Here is a 9,840-nt window from a genome sequence, read left to right on the forward strand (position 1 = left end):
GGCAAGCCATTCTTCTATCACTGTATCATGCATGTCTCAATTAATCAAACTCCACACCTATGTGTTTAGCAACATAGACACACAAATTGTACCAGCATAAAACATCTAATCAGGACTGATTGACAATATTTTAAAGCTACAATAGCTACAAGATGTAACGAGTACCTAAAAGAGTACGTAGCATTCAAATCTCATAATTACTTATAGTGTTACCATTAACTAAGGCAAAGCTACCATGTCAAGATACTTTTAGGTTTTTTTATCCCAGTCTAATTAATTGAGTAGATTATGATCATGATCGACATTTTTTATATACCTGATTATCAATTAATAGTGTTAGCATATTAACCAAGTGAAAACTACCATGTCAACATACATTTTAGGCTTATTTCTCCCAATCTGATTAATTAGAATACTATTTCTCCCAATCCATGTATTAAAATAACTCCCGATATATGAAAAAGAGATAGTAGATAAGCACATACTATTAGCAGGGCTTTGATGTTGGTCATTGTAACTAGAATTTTTGCTTCTTAATCTCTTAACTTTAACAAAAACTGTGGAAAATCTAGGTGCAGCTACACCAAACAATTATTAAAAAGTATACGCTAGGTCATTCCAATTATTATTGTTGTAATTCTGTAATTAATTGTCTCTGCATATATTTTTAACTTTTTATTACACTTAACCATCTGATGTTTAATCATTAATCTTCTAAATTAAATATATACACATATCATTAACACAATTTTTAAACATATTACATATATTGGAAGAACATCTGCCTATAGGTATAACCAGATGAATTCATCTGTCAAAATATAGCAATAAATAGCCTAAATTTTGTTTAATCATTATAAATGAATTCTTAGAAAATATGTCGATGTTATCAAATATTTCCCTGCAATTTTGGAACCTGCTGAAGTGTGGTGCGCCCCCAGGAGTTCTATTGTTAAATAAAATTTGAAATAGAAGATAAATTGCTAACTTGCAATCCTTCAGCAGCAAGGATACTAAAGAAACTAAAGAAATTATGCATGTCAAGTAGCCAGATGGCCCTCGGGTTATATTGTAGGGCGGGAGATGATAGAATTAAGAGCAATGACCAACTTAATGATAATAAAAGATGTCATTTTCGATAGGCACTGCAGATTATCAAACTTGCCAACAAATAAATACCTGGGTCGTTGATTTATTTGTTTCCCGATAAATACATAACGAATCCCTGCTATACTTTTTGATATGTGATAATATAATCCTGCTAAGCATAAAACAAAAATCAACTCCTCACTCTAATTTTAATTTTATGCACAACTAGCACAATTCAGTATATGTTTGGGGACAAGATACTCTTTATAGACGTCAAGTCTTGACTACTTAATAATACAGTGCATCATATTCATAGGCAGAAGGACACATCCACAACCATACCCTTTTTCAATTGTGTGACCATTTTTACTAACTAGATATACACTTCTGAAATGGAAAAAAATATTTCAGTTCTGTTATAAATTGTTTACCATTTTATCATTGACTCTTAATGAAAGGCATATGTTTAGCCTATTTGTAATTAAAGAGATATCAACTCAACTGTGATAAGAGAGCTATGTAAATAGCAAGCCCTATTGAAGGAATCCGTACGAAGAACGTCAAGTGATTTATTAAAATCATATGTCTAAAGAATTTAAGGATGCTGCTGCACACCACTGGAAGAAGTTCATTGATATGTTGAAGCCTTAGTGTACAAATAATATTTTGTAGCACGTCCAGAAGTCCAGAAGGTATAAAGTTTTAATACTTTATTTATTCAGAAAATTCCATACTATTTCTACTTATGAAGAAGAACTACAAAGACAAAGACTCGACGAACAAGCCACTTCTCAAATGTTTAATTGATAAAGAATATTTGATTCAGCTAGATACAGATGAACTAGACAGTACATTTGTGTGTCAGCTACTCAGATTAAATATTCTGCATCAACAATAGGTGTTCGTTCAATCAAGACAAAGAATCAGATCTTTTAAAGGAAGTCAGAAGACCTTCCCACTTGTGCCATGACAATGCTCCAATTGTCATACCTTCTCTTGTATTTGTCATAGCACTTGTTTAAATTTCATAGAACTTTCTAGAGTTGTCATAGTTATCTTTGTCATACTAGTTCAAGGTTTTGCCTATATATATGGCTTCAAGCTCTTCATTTGTTCTTGTTCATTGCCTTGCAAACTTTCAAATTGTTTGTAACTTGCTATTGTTATATCCACAATTTTCTGTGCTTTGATCACTCAGTTGTTTTAATCGGCTAAGTTAGAATACTTCCTGTCAAATTTATTCTACGAACTAGTGGACATTAAAACAAACCATATTAATTATATAACAACTTAAAAATTGTTATATTAATTAATTTAAATCTGATTAACAAGTTATACTCCAATCAGATTATTCCGTCGCGATTATTTTATGACGATTGTATTCAACCCCCCCCCTACTACAATCGTATCTGGACCTAACAATTGGCATCAGAGCTGTTGATACCATTATACCGTATCAGATCCTATACACACTCTGTAACGTCCAAATATTTTTTATTCGAATTAATTTTATTCCAAAAATTAATTCTGATTTAAAATATTTTTCTTTCAAAAATCCAAATTTCATCCAAACACTATTCACTTTAAATCCTTAAACATGAGTACACAAAAGATCAGTAGCATTAAAATTCTACCGTTCAGCAAAGAACACTTTGGCCTATGGAAGAGGCATATGTTATTGTTCCTCCGCACTGCTAACAGAAAATATATCGGGATTCTGAACAAGGGTGTTTCTACTCCGATGAAAGTCATATTAGCACACGAATAAGATGGTGTGTTAATACCTCATCAGACTATTCCGAAAGAACTTCATGAGTACACAGATGAAGAGAGTGAATAGATGAACTTAGATGACGCTCTTCAACTAATTTTGGTCGAATCTCTAGATCCTGTCATGTACAATGCTGTTGTTAATTGTACGAACGCGAAGCAAATCTGGGATACGTTAGAGATTATCAACGAAGGCTCAGAAGAAGTAAGAGAGAACAGGAAAGAGATACCGATGGCTCAGTATGAACAATTTGGTTCCAATCCCGGAGAAGGGATTTCAGAAGTGTTTATCAGACTTAATAATTTGATAAATAATTTAAATCTGAATGGGAAATACTATGAAAAGAAAGAGGTCAACATGAAGTTTGTCTTAACCCTTCCCAAACATCTGGAACACAGAATCACTGTTATCAGGGAAAGTAGAGATCTGAATGAGATTTCTATGGAAAGACTCTACGGAGTTTTGAAAACTTATGAACTCGAACAAGTTCAAAGTAAGTAGAGATATGGCTGGGGTAAAACACTGAACCATTCAAGAGCTCTAGTTGTTGAATCACCTACACCGGAAGAAAAGAAGGATGTTGTTGTTCCTTCTAGGACCACTCAGGAATTTGTTGTACCTGAGATGGGTCAGACTGCATCTTCCAGTGGTGACGAAGAGTTCTATACAATGAAAGAATTAGAACAGTTAGAAGATCAATCTCTATCACTGTTTGCCAAGAAGTTTGGAAACATGAGATTCCTGAAGAACCCCTCCTACAAGTACAAACCTACTGCCAATAGGTTTCAAAAAGGAGGTTACTCATCTTCTACAAGCAAAGGAGGATACAAGACTGGGATGGTGGACAGAAGCAAGTTCAAATGTTTTAACTGTGGTGAACCGGGACACTTTGCAAATGAATGCAAACAGCCCAAGGTTCAAGGAAAGAGAAAAGATTCCTACGATGAGCTGAAACAGAAGTATGATGCATTGGTTAGAAAGCATCAGGGTACTTTTAGAGGTCAAAGCTTCAAGAGCATATCATATCTGGCAGAAGGGAAAAGCTGGGATGATACAGAAAGTGATGAAGAAGAGCAGATTGGGAATGTTGCTCTAATGGCTAATACTGGATCATCTTCACCTCCTCCTGCTGGAAGTTTTCAGGTAGATCCTACATGCCCTAAACTTTTAAGACTTCAGCTAGATGAAGAGAAAGTGAAATGTAAAGCCTTTAAGGATGCCTCCACTATAGTCAAAGAGCTTAATGATAAACAAGAGGTCAAGAGAACTGTTGGAATAGGTTTTGACTATAACAAATCTGTAAGTAAAGCTAGTAACATTACTCCCTTTAAGAAGAGTGCTGAGGAGAGAGGAATTCCTTTTGTTTTGAAAGATTCCTCTCAGCCATTGTTTAAATCCTCAGAAGCTGAACCTCTGTTAGAAACTCCTGTTGTCATTAAATATGAACTCAAACAGGAAGACCTTAAATTGAAAGAGAGTAATGAGAAGAGAGATGAGATCCCGACATCACTAAAACCAATCAAAGTGAAAGGCAATGTTAGGTTGCCTAAAGCTGGTTTAGGTGTCAATTCTGAGAGATCTAAATTCAACAAGCCTAATAATTTTGTGAACAGTAAGAACAGAGATAATAGATGTCATTCTACTGAGAACTTTAAATCTGTTAACAATGTTAGAGTAGAATCTATTGATGTTGCTACTACTGTGATTGATATTCCTGTTGCTCCTGTATTTGATGCATGTCATAAATGTTGTGGTGTTGATAACTGTATGCTTTGTGTTTTTAATACCATGTCTGCTTATTTTAGAAATTTGCATGCTAAAAATGAAAACACATCACCTAGACAACACACAAACGATAAGCATGCTAGATCAAAGACTGCTAGTCCTCCTCGTGTTAGGAAGGAGACTTACGTTCCAAAGCCTAAAACTAAGGTTTATAAGACTGTTGTTAAGGAAGTAAGTTCAGTCAAGAGTGAGCCAAGTATCAGTCCAAGAGGCTCTGTTGTATTACCTGATAGAAATCAATTCTTTAAGTTTGCTGGACCCAATCAAGTGTGGGTCCCAAAGAAGGTTTAATCAAGATGTCTTTTGCAGGGTGCCAGTGGAATTGTTCGAGTTGCTTGGGTGCTTAACAGTGGAGTGTCAATGCACATGACTGGCACAAGATCCCTGCTGGAAGACATAAGAGAAGCAACTGGTCCGTCAGTTACTTTTGCTGACAATAGCAAAGGTCGTACTGTTGGATATGGCAAGTACAAAGTTGGAAGGGTCATCATAGAGGATATTGCTATAGTTGAAGGACTTCAACATAATCTCCTAAGTGTCAGTCAGTTTTGCGACAAAGGATATTATGTTCATTTTGAAAAGGAGATATGTATCATTAAACATATCAAGGATAAGCGCCCTTCACTATGTGGCATAAGGAAAGGCAACATATACGTAGTTGATTTGTCTTCAGGACCAGGAAATGCAGTTCACTGTTTCTACGCTAAGGCGTCTGCTGAAGATAGTTGGTTATGGCATAAGAAGCTCTCACACCTTAACTTCGAAACCATGAACTCTCTAGTCAAGAGAGATCTAGTGAGAGGTTTGCCTTCCCTGGAATTCTCAACTGATGATCTCTGTGAAGCTTGTCAGAAAGGAAAAGCAAAGAGAGCATTTCACAAAGGCAAAACCATCAATACCATTACAGATCCACTTCACTTACTGCATATGGATTTGTTTGGCCCCGTGAATGTTACATCAATTGATGGAGGAAGATATGCCTTAGTCATTGTGGATGACTTCTCGAAATTTACTTGGGTTTACTTTCTTACTTCTAAGGATGAAACTCCGATGACAGTTATTGATCATGTAAAGCAAGTTGAATTGGATAAAAGTGTGCCAGTGAAAGCAGTAAGGTCAGATAATGGCACAGAATTCAAGAATCAAACTCTAATCAACTTTTACTCTGAAAAGGGAATTAGAAGGCAGTATTCAGCACCAAAGACTCCTCAGCAGAATGGAGTCATTGAAAGAAAAATCGTACACTGATTGAAGCTGCAAGGACAATGATTGCTGAAGCAAAGTTTCCACTGTACTTTTGGGCTGAAGCTGTGACTACTGCCTGCTATACCCAGAATTGAACTTTGATCAATAAGGATCATATGAGAACTCCATTTCAGCTGTATAACAACAAGAAACCATATGTCAAACATCTTCATGTCTTTGGATCTAAGTGCTATGTTCTCAAAGACGGAGAAGAGAACTTGAACAAGTTTGAGCCAAAGGCATCTGAAGCAATTTTTGTTGGTTATACTAATAATGCTTATAGAGTTTTTGTAATTGATACTCTGTTAGTAAAAGTTAGTGTCAATGTAACATTTGATGACACTAAACTCCCAAGTTTACAATCTGCAAATCCATCTGAATCTCTGAAGTTTGACAACTATCCAGATTCTGATTCAGATGATGATGTGCCACCTGAGGTTGCAATAGGTGATGACAACAATGATAATGATCCAGGCAATGGTGGAGGAAATGGCAATAATGCTGGAGATTCCACTGATGCTAGTGGTGGATCATCAAGTCAACCTAGCAACAACTCAGGGGGAGCTGGTAGATGAACTAGTCATACACATCAGCTTACTGACAATACTGATGAATCATCAAGGACACAACTACCAAGGGAAAGGATTTGGAGCAGAGATCATCTCTTTGATCTTATAATTGGTGATCCTGATGTCGGTGTAAGGACTAGAAGTGCTTCGACAAATGAATGTCTATTTTCTGGTTTTCTATCACAATTAGAACCAAAGAAAGTGGATGAAGCACTTGCTGATCCTGATTGGGTTCTTGCCATGCAAGAAGAACTTAATCAATTTGAGAGACAAGAAGTCTGGGCCCTGGTTCCAAGGCCAAAGGGAAAGTCTACAATTGGAACTAGATGGGTCTTCCGTAACAAGTTAGATGGTGATGGCATTGTTGTGAGAAACAAAGCCAGAATGGTCGCAAAAGGTTATTCTCAGGAAGAAGGAATTGATTACGATGAAACCTATGCTCCAGTTGCTCGTCTTGAAGCCATCAGAATATTTCTTGCATTTGCTACACACTCCAACTTCAAGGTTTATCAGATGGATGTGAAAAGTGCATTTATGAATGGAAAGCTAGAAGAAGAAGTATATCTGGAACAGCCCCCCGGCTTTGAAAATCCAGAGTTTGCTGATTTTGTGTACTTCCTATTCAAAGTCGTCAAAAGAATCTTTAGATATCTTAAGGGTACACTGATAAGTGGTATTTATACACACTTATAGGCCTTCATTTCCACTTAAATTGGTTGGTTGTACTTAAGTGTTTAGTGTCTTTTGATGTGTTTTTAGTGTTTTTCTGTGCAGGTCACGAGTTGAGGTGATGAAGTGATTTTCTATCATTTTAGGTTGGTTTTGGTGCATTATTTGCAAGAATAGAGAATTGTGGATTCATCGCGACTTGGGATTTTGTGGGTACATCTTCTACAAACCCTCACGAGAACACACTCGTCCACTAGAGCTATCTAGGGGTTTAAAGGGCTTGTTGCATATGCTAAATGCAACCGTGATCACCTACGGAAGTGGTACTAGAAGCGAGGAAGGACATGCACGCGAGAACGAGCGAGAAACGAAGAAACGAAGCTGCCAAGACAGACAGTAGCGCGCCCGCGCTACTTGTTAGCGCGCCCGCGCTACAGTCTGCTGCAACTAGCGCGCCTGCGCTAGTTTAGCGCGGCCGCGCCCAGCAGAACTTCCCCGGGCCGATTTTTACAGCTTTTCTGATGGATTTTCGCAGCGGTCGAGGCCCGGTTGACTTGGTCAATGTAATTTAACTTCTCATGTGTAAAACCCTAGCCTCACAGAAGTAGTTTGAGTAGAGAACAATATCATAGTTTAGTTTTTATCGAAGCACAATATCAGTTTGTATTAGATCGTTCTTTGCGAGGAAGTGACAGTTTCGAGCGAGATCGTGAACATCAAATCTGTAACGTGTGATCCTTATTATTATTAATTCAAGCATTTTTATTCCATTCAATTCTTGTCTCTTCTTTATAATGTTTTCATTAGAACCCATGATGTCGATTAGTTCGATTATGAACTAACCGCCTTCATGGGATTCTAATGGATTTATCGATGTATTCTAGTAACGAATATTAATTACTTGATCTTGCGACATACGTTGATTTCTTTGCATGAGCCGTGCTTATTCTTCTTAGGAGCGTAGCTAACTTCTAAGTTGTTTGTTAATTCTTTCTGAAGCGAGAGTGGATGATTGAATTTAGAACTATGCCATGTAATCATAGGATTGTGTGAATGAACACATAATTTGTGGTAGACTTGAACTATTTTTATCACCCTGTGTAATCACGATAGATGACTTGTTATTAAACCTCTCTGCTTACACTACCGCTATAGAGATATAGGGTCTGAGCTTTGTTGGTGTCCATGAGATTTCTGTCTTAATTGCGGATTTTGATTGGTATGATATTTGTGCAACGAGAGTTGGCATGTATTACTTTCGTGTTGTCTGATTAGGATCAACAGTCGCATGTTAATCAGTAATTTCAATTCTAGATGAATTCGATAATGAAGTTAGAATCCCATGTGTTTTCCTATTCTGAACTTGATTAGTAAATTTAGTTATTAGTATAAAAGAAACCAATCCTTGTTAATTGTCTTAGCAGTGATAATTGATCATACATTGTTGCATAGGTGCGTATTCTTTAATTCACCAGTCTCTGTGGGAACGAACTTAATATATTACTTGTGATCACGTGCGCTTGCGTGTAGATTTCACCGAACAAGTTTTTGGCGCCGCTGCCGGGGACTCGGTGTTAATTAAGTAGTTTATGTACTTGTCATCAGTGTGCATTAAAATTCACTGACTAGGATTCTATTCTCTTCTCACTTTTCTTCTTTTCTTTATTTCAGGTACTTGGGTCGCGTTTATGCAAACACGTTCTCAAACCCGTAAGAAGGCAACTGATTCAGCTTTTACTTCTTCTTCTGATTCTGAAACAATGACAGAACCTGAAGCACAACCAGACAGTAAGACATTGAAGGATTTCTCTATGCCAAAGATCGATGATATCCAATCAAGCATTGTCAGGCCTGCAATCGCAGCCAAAGCCTTTGAAATCAAACCAGGAACTATTCAAATGGTCCAGAACTCGGTACAGTATGGGGGTTCTCCTACTGAAGATCCCAATATGCATATACGAAATTTTATAGAGATCTGTGACACTTTCAAATTTAATGACGTCTCTGATGAAGCTGTGAAGCTAAGGCTTTTCCCATTTTCACTGAGAGATAAGGCTAAGGGATGGTTACATTCTTTACCATCTGGTTCGATTACTACATGGGAAGATCTAGCTCAGAAATTTCTCACTAAATTCTTCCCCATGGCAAAGACTGCTGCACTACGAAATGCTCTATCTCAATTCTCTCAACAATCAGGAGAAACATTCTGTGAAGCCTGGGAGCGATATAAGGAGATGCTAAGGAAGTGTCCCCATCATGGCATGCCGGATTGGATGCAAATAAACAGTTTCTATAATGGTCTTGGACCTCAATCCAGACCTATGCTTGATGCTGCTTCTGGAGGTGCGCTATGGGCTAAGAGTTATAAAGAAGCTTATGATCTTATTGAAATGATGGCTGCTAATGAATATCAGAACCCTACTCAAAGACTTACTCAAGGGAAGGTAGCCGGAATTCTTGATCTTGACACGTCTACAGCTATAGCAGCTTAACTTAAAGCTCTCACGATGAAAGTCGATTCTCTGGCTCACCAAGGAATTCAACAGCCAATCTCTATTTGCGAATTATGTGCTGGTACTCATGCTACTGATCAGTGTGCCATTTCTAGTGAATCAGCACAATTTGTGAGCAACTTTCAGAGAGGTCAACAGCCTGCTCCAGCTACTTACCACCCTAACAACCGAAATCATCCGAATTTCAGCTGGAGTAATA

General features: G+C 37.3%; 1 non-coding gene across 1 annotated transcript; it reads right to left on the minus strand.

Annotated features, from left to right (window-relative positions):
• Positions 1–9,284: 9,284 nt before the first annotated feature.
• Positions 9,285–9,391, minus strand: LOC135148174 (small nucleolar RNA R71). Its single transcript, XR_010286066.1, has one exon. It is a non-coding gene; the product is annotated as a small nucleolar RNA R71 (small nucleolar RNA).
• Between the last annotated feature and the right edge of the window lie 449 nt (positions 9,392–9,840).

This window comes from Daucus carota, chromosome 7 (genome assembly GCF_001625215.2).
Source record: "Daucus carota subsp. sativus chromosome 7, DH1 v3.0, whole genome shotgun sequence".
Classification (NCBI taxonomy): Eukaryota; Viridiplantae; Streptophyta; class Magnoliopsida; order Apiales; family Apiaceae; genus Daucus; species Daucus carota.